Here is a 15,465-nt window from a genome sequence, read left to right as displayed (position 1 = left end):
TTTTAATGTTGACAAAGTCCAGCTTATCTGTGATTTCCTTCATGGATTGTGCTTCTGGGGTTGTGTCTAGGATGTTATAGAGAAACCCCAGTGACGGTTTTGGCCAAGCCAAGAAAAAAGGTATCACCACACACGGGGTTATCTGGGTTTTTCTTCTGCATTAGTGTGTAGAAGTCTTACTATTTCGCGTTTGACATCTGGACTGTGATCCGTTTTGAGTTCATTACTGTGAAGGGAGAAAGGTCTGTGCCTAGATTCTCTTTCTTTTCTGCATGTGGATGTGAGTTGCTCCAATCTCGTTTTTTTGAAGGGACCGCCTTTGCTCCTTTTTGTCAAAGATCTTTGCTCGTTTTTGCCTTTTTCTTTTCTTTTCTTTTTTTTTTTTTTTTGCTCCATTATAATGCTTTTTTGTCAAAGATCAGTTAACCACATGAAGAGTGTCTACCTTGTACGCTCTGTTCTGAGGCATTGATCCATCTCTATTGTATCACCAAGGCCACACTGTCCTTAAAAAAACAACTTTACCTAAAATATTCCTAAAAGGTCATGACTCTTTTTTTTTTCTTCTCTCACTTCACTATGATTGGCGTGAAACAGTGTTTAAGTTCCAGGTGTACAATCCAGTGATTCACAGTTTTTAAAGACAATACTCCCTTGACGGCATCATAAAATATCCGCTGTATTAACTGTATTGTACAATACGTGTTTGTAGCTTTTTTTTTTTTTGGATCTTCCCCAACACTTGTAAAATGATTTCTTCAGTTTAGTTGCTCAGTCGTGTCCGACTCTTTTCGACCCCATGGACTGCAGCACGCCAGGCCTGCCTGTCCATCACCAGCTCCCAGAGTTTGCTCAAACTCATGCCCATTGAGTCGGTGATGCCATCCAACCATCTCATCCTCTGTCGTCCCCTTCTCCTCCCGCCTTCAATCTTTCCCAGCATCAGGGTCTTTCCCAATGAGTCAGGTCTTCACTTCAGGTGGCCACAGGATCGGTGTTTCAGCTTCAGCCTCAGTCCTTTCAGTGAATATTTGGGACCAATTTCTCACTGGAGCGTAGTGGCTTTACAATGTGCTGTTAGTTTTTCTGCTGTGAATCAGCTTTGAAAGCGTTAGCTGCTCGGTCGTGTCTGACTCTCTGCGACCCCGTGGACTGTAGCCCTCCAGGCTCCTCTGTCCATGGGATTCTCCAGGCGGGAGCGCTGGGGTGGGGTGCCATCCCCTCTTCATGCTCTCTCATTAGTTAATCTATTTTATACCTAACATCCTTGTAGCTTGTTTTATAGATGACAGTTTGTGCCTCTCCCTTCCACCCGCCATGCTGATGACTGTACCTTATTAGTACACTACGGTAATTACTACAGCTTATTACTGTAGTACGTCTGGAAGTCAGGTGGTGTCAATGAGCCCATTTTCTCCATCTCCTTAAGTTGTGTGTTGGTTATTCTGGGCTTTTTGCCTCTTGCTAAGGGCTTCCCTCCCACTCCAGTACTCTTGCCTGGAAAACCCCATGGATGGAGGAGCCTGGTGGGCTGCAGTCCATGGGGTCGCTAAGAGTCAGGCACGACTGAGCGACTTCCCTTTCACTTTTCACTCTCATGCATTGGAGAAGGAAATGGCAACCCACTCCAGTGTTCTTGCCTGGAAAGTCCCAGGGACAGAGGAGCCCGGCAGGCTGCAGTCCACGGCATCGCAAAGAGTCGGACACCACTGAAGGGACTTAGCACCTGCATGTACCGTCTAGAATCACTTGGTCAGTATCCACATCTCATAAAGGTGTTAGAATTACAGGGATATCTCCAGTGCCCCCAGATAGACACCTTCAGGCAAGGCTAATGGCCCCAGCTGGGAAGACAGCAGAGCTCAGAGGGGTGAGCGAACTCGGGGACATCTCAGACACCCCTGCTTCCCGAGAGTTTGACATTTTCCTTGCGGCCTGTTCTCTCGGATCCCATCATGCGTTTGCTCAGCAGACACGGAGCCTCTGCCAAGGGCAGGCGTGGTGACCGTCCCTGTGGGTAATGCCACAGTTACAACACAGGCTGGCAACACAGAAGTAGCAAAACGGCAGACTCCCCTGGAGGCCCAGTGCGTGAGACTGTGCACTGCCACGGCAGGGCGAGCGGGTTCCATCCCTGGTTGGGGAACTGACATCCCACCTTCCTCATGGAGCAGTTGTCTCATTTCTTTTCCAAATAAGAAAAAATTTTAAAGTAGAAAGAATTTTTTTTCTTACAAAAAAAAAACAAGAGGAGGAAAAATTTTAGTTACTGGTGAGAGAAGGTTCTCCTGTGCTAGGTATGAAATTTACATGACATAGTGGCAAGATCTTGTAACCTAAAGATAATGATAAAGAGAAAAAGATGATGAGATGGTTGGATGGCATCACCGACTCGATGGACTTGAGTTTGAGCAAGCTCTGGGAATTGGTGATGGCCTGGGAGGCCTGGTGTGCTGCAGTCCATGGGGCTGCAAAGAGTCAGACATGACTGAGTGACTGGACTGAACTGAACTGAACTGAACTGAAAGATACCAAATATCGAGACTTCCCTGGTGGTTGAGTGGTTAAGACTTTGCCTTCCAGGGCAGGGGGAGCAGGTTCAATCCCCGGTCGGGGAGCTAAATTCCCACATGCCTTTCGGCCCAAAAAGCCAAGACATAAAACAGAGAGAATAATGGAGCAAATTCCATAAAGCAAACCACTTTCAAAAAATGCTCCCCGTGAAACACATCTTTAAAGCTGCAAAATGCGAATGCATCTATCAGACGCCACCACCAACAGTAAAAGTTGCTCATCACAGGCCAGAAAAGGGGGCACGATTCAGGTTCGTCAGCAGAATACACAGAGAGCAGAGCAGAGTTCCCGGGCGGCCACTCTGAGACCCGAACAGGACAGTGTGGTTTGCAAATACGCACGGCTGTATGTAAAGGAGATACCTATCGTCAACCTACTGTGTAACACAGAGAACTCTACCCAATGCTCTGTAACGGCCTAAGTGGAAAACAAGAATCTGAGGAAGAGGGGAGATCCGTGTCCACGTGTAGCTGATTCAGTTTGCTGTGCACCTGAGGGCCAGTACGGCACTGTGCATCAACTACATACTCTCATAAAGATGGCTAAAAGACGGTTGCGAATTTCTGAGCTTATGAGCCTCTTTGTAATCAAGACAAATACATGTATTGATTATAAAGATGCACTGCAGCGCATGGCGCCTTTCCTTTCTAGCGACTGAGATTCTTTCTTTAATAAGAACCATTCAGAACAGGAAAAATACTAAAACCTGCGAGAATGGGGAGGCATCACTTGGGAGATCGGGACGGACAAATACGCAGCTGTATAGAGACAGATAGTCAACAAAGAGCGCCCGTACTCACAGGGAACTCTACTCAATGTTCTGTGATAACGTGTATGGGACAAGAATCTTAAAAAGAATCTTAATACCTGTATGGGAAAGAATCTTAAAAGAATCTTACTAACCTATATGGGAAAAGAATCTTAAAAAGAATCTTAATAACCTGTATGGGAAAGAATCTTAAAAAGAATCTTACTAACCTATATGGGAAAAGAATCTTAAAAAGAATCTTACTAACCTATATGGGAAAAGAATCTTAAAAAGAATCTTAATAACCTATATGGGAAAAATCTTAAAAAGAATCTTACTAACCTATATGGGAAAAGAATCTTACTAACCTATATGGGAAAGAATCTTAAAAAGAATCTTAATAACCTATATGGGAAAAGAATCTTTAAAAGAATCTTAATAACCTATATGGGAAAAATCTTAAAAAGAATCTTAATAATCTATATGGGAAAAGAATCTTTAAAAGAATCTTAATAACCTATATGGGAAAAGAATCTTAATAACCTACATGGGAAAGAATCTTAAAAAGAATCTTAATAACCTATATGGGAAAAGAATCTTTAAAACAATCTTAATAACCTACATGGGAAAAGAATCTTAAAAAGAATCTTAATAACCTGTATGGGAAAGAATCTTAAAAAGAATCTTACTAACCTATATGGGAAAAGAATCTTTAAAAGAATCTTAATAACCTATATGGGAAAAATCTTAAAAAGAATCTTAATAACCTATATGGGAAAAGAATCTTAATAACCTACATGGGAAAGAATCTTAAAAAGAATCTTAATAACCTACATGGGAAAAGAATCTTAAAAAGAATCTTAATAACCTACATGGGAAAAGAATCTTAAAAAGAATCTTAACCTATATGGGAAAAGAATCTTTAAAACAATCTTAATAACCTACATGGGAAAAGAATCTTAAAAAGAATCTTAATAACCTGTATGGGAAAAGAATCTTAAAAATAATCTGAATAACCTATATGGGAAAAGAATCTTTAAAATCTTTTTAAAAATCTTAAAATCTTAAAAATCTTACATATATATATATGTAAAACTGATTCACTTTACAACAGAAATGAGCTCAACATTGTAAATCAACTATCTTTCAGAAAAAAAATTTTAATAAAAAAATTTTTTTAACAAAAAAAATGGGAGCTTGGGATTGACAGATATACACTATTGAAATTGTGTATAAAATAGAAAACTAATGAGACCCTGTTGGATAGCACAGGGGACGCCACCCAGGAGTTATATTATATACCCCAATCTAAAATAAAAAGTTTACAGTTTGAAAAAAAAAAAAAAAGAAGAATCAGTAGCCTAAAAACTAAAGTGCACATGGTATTTTGTGAATGAAAAAGCCTTATATTTAACTTGCTGTAGTTGGTGAAGAGTTTTGATGGGTTTTTTTATACTGTTAGATACCCAAGTAAGTAACAAAAAGAATCACACTCTGTGTTGACCTAAATGGGAAGGAAATGCAAAAACAGAGGGGATATATATATACGTACGGCTGATTCACTTTGCTGAAACTAACCTAACATTCTAAAGCAACGACGTGCTGTGCTTAGCCACTCAGTCGTGTCTGACTCTGCGACCCCGTGGACTGTAGCCCGCCGGGCCCCTCTGTCCACAGGATTCTCCAGGCGAGAAGACTGGAGTGGGTTGCCGTTCCCTTCTCCAGGGGATCTTCCGGACCCAGGGGCTGAATCTCAGTCTCCTGCGTTGCAGGCAGATTCTTTACCAGCTGAGCCACCAGGGAAGCCCAAGAATACTGGAGTGGGTAGCCTAGCCCTTCTCCAGGGGATTTTCCCGACCCAGGGAATGAACCCAGGTTTTCGGCATTGCAGGCAGATTCTTTACCAGCTGAGCCACCAGGGAAGCCCAAGAATACTGGAGTGGGTAGCCTAGCCCTTCTCCAGGGGATCTTCCGGACCCAGGGGCTGAATCTCAGTCTCCTGCATTGCAGGCAGATTCTTTACCAGCTGAGCCACCAGGGAAGCCCAGTACCGCAATATGAAGCAACTAGGCTGCAATTCGAAATAATTAAGAAAAAACAAAAAAGGCAGTGTGATTTGGGTGAAAGAGAGACGCACGGATCAACGGAAGCACAATGGCGAGCCCAGAAATATATCCGCACGAATATGACCCAGTAAATTGTGCAGAAACGGCCGCTAGCATCATGCTGATAAGACAGAGTTGAGTGGCCCAGGGGCGGGTCTGGCTCGGTGTGGCAAAGCCATTCCACGGAGGAGGCGCCAGCTGAGAACTCGAGAAAGACAGTCAACCCCAGACAATAGCAGCAGAGACGGTTGACCTCTGCGGCCCCCATGTGAGGTGTGACTTGAACCCTGGGTGGTGTGGCACCTCTCACCCCTCAGATGGAAAAAATGACGCAGGCTGCTGGCGGTCTGGGGTTGTTGACAGTGTGACAATTGAGTGCCCCCTCCCCCCACCCCAGCCCTGTTGTCTTTTCTGCAACTTCAGATTGGCGCCGCGTGTGGGAAGGGTATGGGCTGCTGGTGGCTCGGTTTCTCTTTTCTGGGGGAGAAAAACATGTAGAGAATTGCTATCATTCCGTCCTCCAGGTGTCTGGTAGAAATCACCAGTAAGTCTATCTGGACATGGTGCTTTTTTGGGGGGGCGGAGGGACGAGTTATTCATTATTGATCCTACTCTTTAATAGACGCGGAGTGATTCTAACGGCCTGTTTAGCCTTGGGTGTGTCTCTGCAGCTCATGTCCATCTAGGTAATAAAATCGGTGGGCATAGAACTGTTCGTAGTATTGCTTGGTTGTTCTTTCAGTGTCTTTGGAAAGGGCAACCCACTCCAGTATTCTTTTTTTTTAATTCTAATTAATTTAGTTTTAATTGAAGGATAATTGTTTTACAATATTGTCTTGCTTTCTGCTATATAGCAAGATGAATCAGCCACAGGAATACATACCTTCCTCCCCTCCTGAACGTCCCTCCCCACTCCCCTTTACTTGCCTGGAGAATCCCACGGACAGAGGAGCCTGGTGGGCTACAGTCCGCGGGGTCGCAAAGAGGCGGACACGACTGAGTAACTAAGCAAGGGGTCTGCAGTGACAGTCTGTCTCTGGTTTCAGATTTTTGTGACGTGCGTCTTCCGCCTCACTTATTGTTTTTATTAGAGGACAGGTTCTTCACAACGTTGCGTGAGTTTCCACTGTACAGCCACGCGAATCAGCAGCAGGCATTCCTACGTCCCCACCTTTGTGGGTTTTTCTTTGCGTTTAGCTCACCACAAGGCAGTGAGTAGCGTTCCCGGTGTTAGACAGGAGCTTCTCGTTTGTTATCTGGTTTATGCGGAATATCAGGGGTGTATCTGTGTCCGTTCCAGCTCCCGACTCATCTTAACCACCCCTTGCCCAGGTGGTGTCCATGTATTTCCTCTCCCTGTCTCTTTTTGTTTTTTCTTTGCCTGAGTAGAAGTTTATTGATTTTCTCGATCGCGTCCAAGACCCAGCTTTTGATTTCTTTTTCTTTCCTCTCTTGATTTTCTGTTTTCGGTTTCACCGCTTTCTGCGTCTTCGCTTCTAATCCCTTGGGATTTAAACGGATCCTCCCATTCTAGTTTTCTGAGGTGGCAGTCTCGAGGGCTGGTTTTACATCTATTCTCCTTTCTAACTAACGTAATGCATTCAATTTAAAATGAGTGCAGCCTTTGTATCGGCAAGCCTGTGTGTGTGTTAGCCGCTCCGTAGTACGTGAGTCTTTGACACCCCGTGGACTGTAGCCCCGCCAGGCTCCTCTGTCCGTGAGATTCTCCAGGCAAGAAGACTGGAGTGGGTTGCCATGCCCTCCTCCAGGGGATCTTTCTGACCCAGGCATCAGACCCGTCCTGCATTGCAGGCAGATTCTGCACCATTTGAACCACAATCTGGGCTTTGGAAGACGTTATCACGGCCATGTAGAGAAACGCTTGCATAGGTGCGTGTCTACAGAATACAGAGTTCAGGCAACGCGTCCGAGTGCCCACAACCTGGGGAGCAAGATGACACACGCCCACTGCGTATTCCAGTGTGGAAAAGGGCAGAGAGAAACTGCATACATGTGATGGAGACGTTCGTAAATGCTCAAAGCGAGAAGGTCATGAGAGGCGACGTGTAAAGCATGCAAGGTGAAATGTCTGCCTGTGTGGGTGAGTGTCGTTGACTAAAATATATAGTCACGACCAGAAATTAATAAGGCAGTTATTTTATTTGGTGGACATGTTGAGGATCTGAGCCTGGGGGGTGGACAGCATCTCGGGAGCTCGGAGAAAACCGCTCCAAGGAGGCGGGAGGGGGAGTCAGGCTGTATACAAGTTTGCAACAAAGGGAGCAGGTGGTCTGAACAGCAAAGATGAGATATCAAGTGAAGTAACTGGGCATTCTGCGTATGGGAGGATGCAAGCCTCTGGGCTCTCTGAATTCACTCCTTTCACATGCCCCTCAGCTGTCTGGGCAAATCCTGTTGTTTGCTTACCTTGTTGCTCAGTTGCTCAGTCGTGTCTAACTCTTTTTGACCCCGTGGGCTGCAGCACACCAAGCCTCCCTTTCCATCACCAAGTCTGGGAGCTTGCTCAAACTCACGTCCATTGAGTCAGTGATGCCATCCAGCCATCTCATCCTCTGTCGTCCCCTTCTCCTCCTGCCCCCAATCCCTCCCAGCATCAGACTCTTTTCCAATGAGTCAACTCTTCGCATGAGGTGGCCAAAGTATTGGAGTTTCAGCTTCAGCATCAGTCCTTCCAATGAACATTCAGGACTGATTCCCTTTAGGATGGACTGGTTGGATCTCCTGGCAGTCCAAGGGACTCTCAAGAGTCTTCTCCAACACCACAGGTCAAAAGCATCCATTCTCCTGAGCTCAGCTTTCTTTATGGTCCAACTCTCACCTCCATACACGACTCCTGGGAAAACCACAGCTCATGCAGAGGGTAGAAATTGCTGATGGCCGTGACCTTTCTAGTTTCCTGATATGGGAGGAGATATTCTCATTTCACAGTGTGCGTGTGTGAAATGTGTTTCACGCACACCGAGACGTGCCTGCAAGGATGCTACAGAGCAGACGTCTCCCAGTGCTCAGCCATGGGGTGGGCCACAGCCCTGGAGGGAAAATAAGGTCCAACACTCTTTCTTTTTACTATTTATTTGTGCGGCTGTGTCGGGCCTTAGCTGTGACACTCGGGCTCACTAGTTACGGCTCGTGGCTGAGCTGCCTGGAGGCACATGTGACCTTCGTTTCTCAACCAGCAGTTGAACCCACGTCTCCTGCGTTGTAAGGCGGATTCCTTTATTTTTTTTTTCAAACTGCAAGGTCTTTATTATTGGTGTATAGACAATTAACAATATTGTGATGGTTTAGGTGGACAGCAAAAGGACTCAGGCTTACATATTAATGTACACATTCTCCCCAAAACTCCCTTCTCATCCAGGCTGCCACGTGACACTGAGCAGAGTCTCTTGTGCTGTCCAGCAGGTCCTTGCTGGTTCTCCATGTTAAATGCAGCAGTGTGTCCATGTCCATCCCAGACTCCCTGACTGTCCCTTCCCCCATCCTTCCCCCTGGGAGTGAAGTGAAGTCGCTCGGTCGTGTCCGACTCTTTGCGACCCCATGGACTGTAGCCCACCAAGCTCCTCTGTCCATGGGATTCTCCAGGCAAGAATACTGGAGTGGGTTGCCATTTGAACCATAAGGTTATTACAGAGGATTGAGCAGAGTTCCCTGTGCTGGACAGCAGGTCCTTGCTGGTTCTCCATGTTAAATACAGCAGTGTGTCCATGTCCATCCCAAACTCCCCGACTATCCCTTCCCGCATCCTTCCCCCTGGTGACCATAAGGCTATTACAGAGTATTGAGCAGAGTTCCCTGTGCTGGACAGCAGGTCCTTGCTGGATCTCCATGTTAAATACAGCCGTGTGTCCATGTCCATCCCAAACTCCTTGACTATCCCTTTCCCCCATCTTTCCCCCCTGGTAGGCATAAGTTCATTTTCCAACTCTATGAGCGTCTTTCTATTTTGTAAGTAAACTCGTGGGTATCATGTCTTTTTAGATTCCACGTATTAGTGATGTCAAAGATGTTTCCCCTTCTCCGTCTGACTTACTTCACTCAGTAGGAGAATCTCTGGGTCCCCCCCTCTTGGTGCAAATGGCTTTATCTCATTCCTTTTTCTGGCTGAGTCATACTCCATTGTGTAAACACAGCACATCGTCTCTCTCCCTTCCTCTGCTGGCGCACATCCCAGTTGCTTCCATGTCCTGGCTGTTGCAAACGCCGCTACAGTGAATGCTAGGGTGCATGGATCATTTCAGAGCATGTTTTTCTCTGGATGCCTGCCCAGGGGTGAGATGGCCGGATCACACAGTAGGCCTCTGTTTAGTGTTCTAAGGAACCTCCATTCTCTTCTGCACAGCGGCTGCACCCATGTACAGCCAACAGTGTAGGCGGGTTCGCCAGGTGGCTTCTTAACCCCTGAACCACCAGGGAAGTCCCTCAGTGTGTGTTCACATCATGCTGAGGGCTGTTTTCCCATCTTTAACTTGGGTCAGTGTCCGCCAAACGACCCGCAAGGCTGTTGCCCACATCCTCTCATCTCTGTCTTTCCTGCAATCTCATCCTTTCACGCCTTGCTACTGCTGCTGCTAAGTCGCTTCAGTCGTGTCCGACTCTGTGTGACCCCATAGACGGCAGCCCACCAGGCTCCCCCGTCCCTGGGATTCTCCAGGCAAGAACACTGGAGTGGGTTGCCATTTCCTTCTCCAATGCATGAAAGTGAAAAGGGAAAGTGAAGTCGCTCAGTTGTGCCTGACTCTTAGCGACCCCATGGCCTGGAGCCCACCAGGCTCCTCCTCCCATGGGATTTTCCAGGCAAGAGTACTGGAGTGGGTCCTTAAAGGATTCCTCCCCCTCTTTCATTTCGCAGGACGATTGCTCTCACTTTCTCTACTCTATTAGCTAAAACGCTGCCTCTTTTCGCTTGCGCGTCTGTTTCCTGGGGCTGCTGGAAGGAAACCGCCTCCCCGCCCACCCAACTGGGAGCAGAGCTTGAACGACACAGATTCAGTGTCTGCAGAGCTGAAGTCAAGGTGTGTGCGGGAGCGCGGGTTCCTTCGGAAGGCTGTGGCTGGGAGTCTTTTCCACGCCTCCATCCCAGCCTCTGCACTTCCCTAGTGGCTCAGATGGTAACGAACCCACCTGCCAACGCAGGACACACAGGGTCGATCCCCGGGTCTGGAAGATCCCCCTGGAGAAGGGAAGAGCAGCCCACTCCAGTGTTCTGGCCTGGAGAATCCTACGGACAGAGGAGCCTGGCGGGGCTACGGTCCATGGGGTCGCAAAGGGTCGGACACGAGTGAAGCGACCAACACTTTCACTTGTCACTTGGTCTGAGCTTCTGGTGTTTCCTGGCCCCTCCTTGGCGTTCCTTGGCTTACTGAAGCATCTTGTCCACCTCTGCGTCCATTTCTGCCTGGCGGTCTCCCTCCTTCTGCCCCAGTGCCCCCCTGCCATGGGATTCTCCAGGCGAGAATAGTGGAGTGGGTTGCCATGCCCTCCTCCAGGGGATCTTACCAATCCAGGGATCGAACTCACATCTCTTGCATTTGCAGGTAGGTTCTTTACCCCCTGAGCCAGCTCAGAAGTCCAGATGGACCTCACGTGACCCTAAAACAATTACATCTGCAAAGACACCCCCCTCTCCCCGCCTTGGAACGAAGGCGACCCTTTTACATACAGGGAGATAGACCTTCCGCCTGAACTTGCGGCCGGGAGACACAATTCACCCGTGACAGCCACAGAGTTTCCGGCGTCTTCTCTGTGTCACCCCCACGGTCAACCAGAAAACCCATCGCAGCTTCCTCTGCTGGGCAGGTTCACAAGCATCGCCCGGAGCCGCGGGTCAAGGGCAAGAGGGCAGGATCTCCCACACAAGGCTGACGACACACCCCTTCCCCAGCAGGGAGCGGCCCGAATGTCTGGGCATGACGGTCAGATTCCAAAGCGGCCTGTGTAGCTCCCGCCTCTTCAGGATTTGCCACTTGGAAAGACTTCTGTCCACGCTCGTGACTCCGCCCTGATGCCGGCGGGGACGTGGCTGGACTCAGCGAGCACCCTCCCCTCCCGGATGCACTGATGTCTGAACAGCCCATAGAGGTCTTCTTGATGCCTAAAGTGGGGACCAGCCAAGAGGTGCTCACATCCTGACCCCCTGGAACCCCTGAGTGGGGAGAATAATGTGGTCTCTGCAGATGTCATGAAGGGAAGGGCTCGAGATGAGGCCCTCCTGGCTGCTGAGCTGTGCTGTGCTCAGGCACACAGGCGTGTCCGACTCTCTGTGACCCCGTGGACTGTAGCCCAGCAGGCTCCTCTGTCCATAGGATTCTCCAGGCCAGAATACCAGAGTGGGTTGCCATGCCCTCCTCCAGGGGATCTTCCCGACCCAGGGATAGAACCCAGGTCTCTCCCACTGCAGGCAAATTCTTTACCATCTGAGCCACCAGGGAAACCCAAGAATAACTGGAATGGGTTGCCATTCTCTTCTCCAGGAGATCTTCCCCACCCAGGAACTGAACCCAGGTCTCCCGCAATGCAGGCGGATTCTTTACCAGCTGAGCCACCAGGGAGGCCCCCTCCTGGATGAGGATGGCCCTATTTCAATGGCAAGTAACCTTCCACAAAGTTATCAGTCAGTGACTCTAAGATATTTTTTAAAATCCTGCCAATAGATGATGGGCTCCTACATAAAGATTCTGGATAGTATAAAACAATTAACCTCCAATTAAAATAAATTAATTAATTTAAAAAAACAATGCCCCAGAAAAGATTCTGGAAAGATGAGTGCATTAACTATCATGATCGAATTTCAGAGGAAATCCACCTGTTGTTCGCTGAGTTATTTATAGGGCTATAGCTCAGTGGAGTGGTGTAGTGGGTTGAAGGCTGCCCTGCTAAGATTCATGCCCACTCAGAAACTCAGGCCAGGCATTATTAGGAAGCAGGGTCTCTGCAGAGGTGACACGGTGAAGGGTCTGAGATGAGGTCCTCCTGGATGCGGCTGGCCCTAAACCCAGGGACAGGGTCCTTACAAGACAGCGAAGAGGAGAGACCCGGACGCAGAGGAGAAGCCACATGGAGGTGGAGGCGGAGACGGGAGGGAGGCGGCCACCAGCCCAGGGACGGATGCCCGGAGCCCCGGAAGCTGGAAGAGGCGGGGAGGACCGTCCCCTGGAGCCTCCGCAGGGAGCCCAGCCCTGGGACCCCCTGACCTCAGACCAGACCCTCCAGGCCTGGGGAAGGATAGATGCCTGTTGTCACTAGCCCCCAGTTAGTGGTCGTCTGTTAGGACAGTCCAGGACACCCCCCAGTTACTGGTCTAGCTAGTATTTATGGACACACGCCAGCTGACAGAGCGCTTTGCCGTCGCTGAGCCCCTCGGCACCACGACCACCCTCAGAGGGTGAGTCTCTATCTGTGCTATGACAGGTGAGGAAATCGCGGGTCTGGGTGGGCAAGACCCCACAGCCGGCCTCTTCCCAACCCTTCCTGCACCAGGTGGCTGTGAGCTCCGCGTGGTTAAGTCATCCCAAGATTCTCCACCCAGGATTCAAACCCTGGCTGGGTCAGGAAGATCCCCTGGAGGAGGGCATGGCAAACCACTCCACTGTTCTTGCCTGGAGAATCCCATGGACAGAGGAGCCTGGAGGGTTACAGTCCACGGGGTCGCAAAGAGTCGGACACGACTGAGCGACTAAACCGCATTCCAGGAGTGAATACTCTGTGGACCACGCGGCAGCACCCATTTGGACTCTGTGACGTCACCAGCTCTCTGAAGCCGTGCCCCTTGAATGCTTTGGGGCCGAGGTTTCCAGAGCTGCCCCCACAAAGCACCACGACTTGGGTGGCATAAGACCCTCAAGAAACCCAGAAAACAGGCCGGCCCACGCTGCACAGGGCTGAGTCATGGTTTTCCTTTGGTCCAGACCCTCCAGTCCCTGCTGTGAGCTCAGCCCCAGGAGAACCCCCAGCTTTTGGGAAGTTTGGGCTGTTGTTGTTGAAAAGACACAGGAGAGGTCCTTAAAGAGCAGCCATCCCTTTGACTCGGGGCTGCTTTTCACTCACCCCACCTGAGTAAGGCCCATCTCAGAAGAGACAGAAGGACCACTGTCCTGAGCGTCTCTGACCTTCAGATGGTGGGGAGTGGAGTCCCGGGCTTGGTTTAAGTGTTAGTAGCTAGGTATGCATGGACGGATGAGTGGCTGGCTGGCTGGATAGATGGATAAGTGAGTGGATAGATGGATAGATGGATGGGTGGATGAATGGATAAGTGAGTGGATGGATGGATGGATGGATGATGTATGGATAGATGGATGGGTGGGTGGATGATGGGTGGATAGATGGATGGGTGGGTGGGTGGATGGATGGATAGATGGATGGGTGGATGGATGATGGATGGATAGATGGGTGGGTGGGTGGATGATGGATGGGTGGGTGGATGGATGATGGATGGATGGATAAGTGAGTGGATGGATGGATGGATGGATGATGTATGGATAGATGGATCGGTGGATGGATGATGGATGGATAGATGGATGGGTGGATGAATGATAAGTGAGTGGATGGATGGATGGATGATGGATGGATGGATAAGTGAGTGGATGGATAGATGGGTGGGTGGATGATGGATGGATAAATGGATGGGTGAGTGGATGGATGGATGATGGATGGATGGATAGATGGGTGGGTGGATGGATGATGGATGGATGGATAAGTGAGTGGATGGATAGATGGGTGGATGGATGGATGGATGGATGGGTGGATGATGGACAGATGGATGGATGGATGGATGATGGGTGGATAGATGGATGGGTGGATGGATGATAAGTGAGTGGATGGATGGATGGATGATGTATGGATGGAGGGAAGGGTGGATGGATGGATGGGTGAATGAATGGATAAGTGAGTGGATAGATGGATGGGTGGATGGGTGGATGGATAGATGAGTGGGTGGATGGATGGATGGATGGGTAAGTGAGTGGATGGATAGATGGGTGGGTGGATGATGGATGGATGATGGATGGATAGATGGGTGTATGAATGGATAAGTGAGTGGATAGATGGGTGGATGGATGGATGGGTGGATGGATGATAAGTGGGTGGATGGATGGATGGATGGGTAGATGATGGATGGATGGGTGGGTGGATGGATGATGGATGAATGGATGAGGAGGAGATGGATGGTTGGATGGATGATGGGTGGATGGATAAGGAGTGGATGGATGGTTGGATGGATGATGGGTGGATGGATGGATGGATAAGTGAGTGGGTGGGTGGATGGATGATGGATGGATGGATAAGGAGTGGATGGGTGGTTGGATGGATGACGGGTGGATGGATAAGTGAGTGGATGGGTGGTTGGATGATGGATGGATGGATAAGGAGTGGATGGACGGTTGGATGGATGACGGGTGGATGGATAAGGAGTGGATGGGTGGTTGGATGGATGATGGGTGGATGGATGGATGGATAAGTGAGTGGGTGGGTGGATGGATGATGGATGGATGGATAAGGAGTGGATGGACGGTTGGATGGATGACGGGTGGATGGATAAGGAGTGGATGGGTGGTTGGATGGATGATGGGTGGATGGATGGGTAGATAAGTGAGTGGGTGGGTGGATGGATGATGGATGGATGGATAAGTGGGTGGGTGGGTTGATGGACGATGGATGGATAAGCAGCATGTGGTCTATTCACACAGTGGAATATGCCGCAGCTGTGGAAAAGGAGTGAACCTCTGACACAGCCTACAGCGTGGCTGGACCCTGAACACACACTGCTCAGTGAGGGGAGCAGACACAGAAGGAGCACGGTGTGTGATTCCCTTTATAGGAAACGTCCTGAACAGGCAAATCCACAGACGCAGAAGGCACACCAGGGGCTGGGAAGACGTGGGAGGTCTTCAGGGTAGAGCATCTCCTTTTGAGGAGGATGGACATGTCTGGAGCCAGACAGAGATGGTGGTCGTGAAGGCTCGTGAGCCCTGCTCTGCGCCACAGAACCCTCCACTTTCAGCATGTCACAATAGGTGAATCTGA

General features: G+C 48.9%; 1 protein-coding gene across 4 annotated transcripts in view; it reads left to right on the top strand.

Annotated features, from left to right (window-relative positions):
- The window catches only part of LOC101114246 (P2Y receptor family member 8), a 54,016-nt gene that overhangs the window by 29,795 nt on the left and 8,756 nt on the right, over positions 1-15,465 (top strand). The window contains exon 1 of one of the 4 annotated variants that reach the window (XM_060408562.1): positions 32-1,752. The exons of the other annotated variants lie outside the window; for them this stretch is intronic. The gene's annotated coding sequence lies outside the window, so the exon portion shown is untranslated. Of the gene's footprint in view, positions 1-31; positions 1,753-15,465 lie in introns of those variants that run through there. 4 annotated transcript variants of the gene reach the window in all.

The sequence above is a fragment of the Ovis aries genome, chromosome Y (assembly GCF_016772045.2).
Source record: "Ovis aries strain OAR_USU_Benz2616 breed Rambouillet chromosome Y, ARS-UI_Ramb_v3.0, whole genome shotgun sequence".
Classification (NCBI taxonomy): Eukaryota; Metazoa; Chordata; class Mammalia; order Artiodactyla; family Bovidae; genus Ovis; species Ovis aries.
This window is presented reverse-complemented; position numbering and strand designations above follow the sequence as displayed.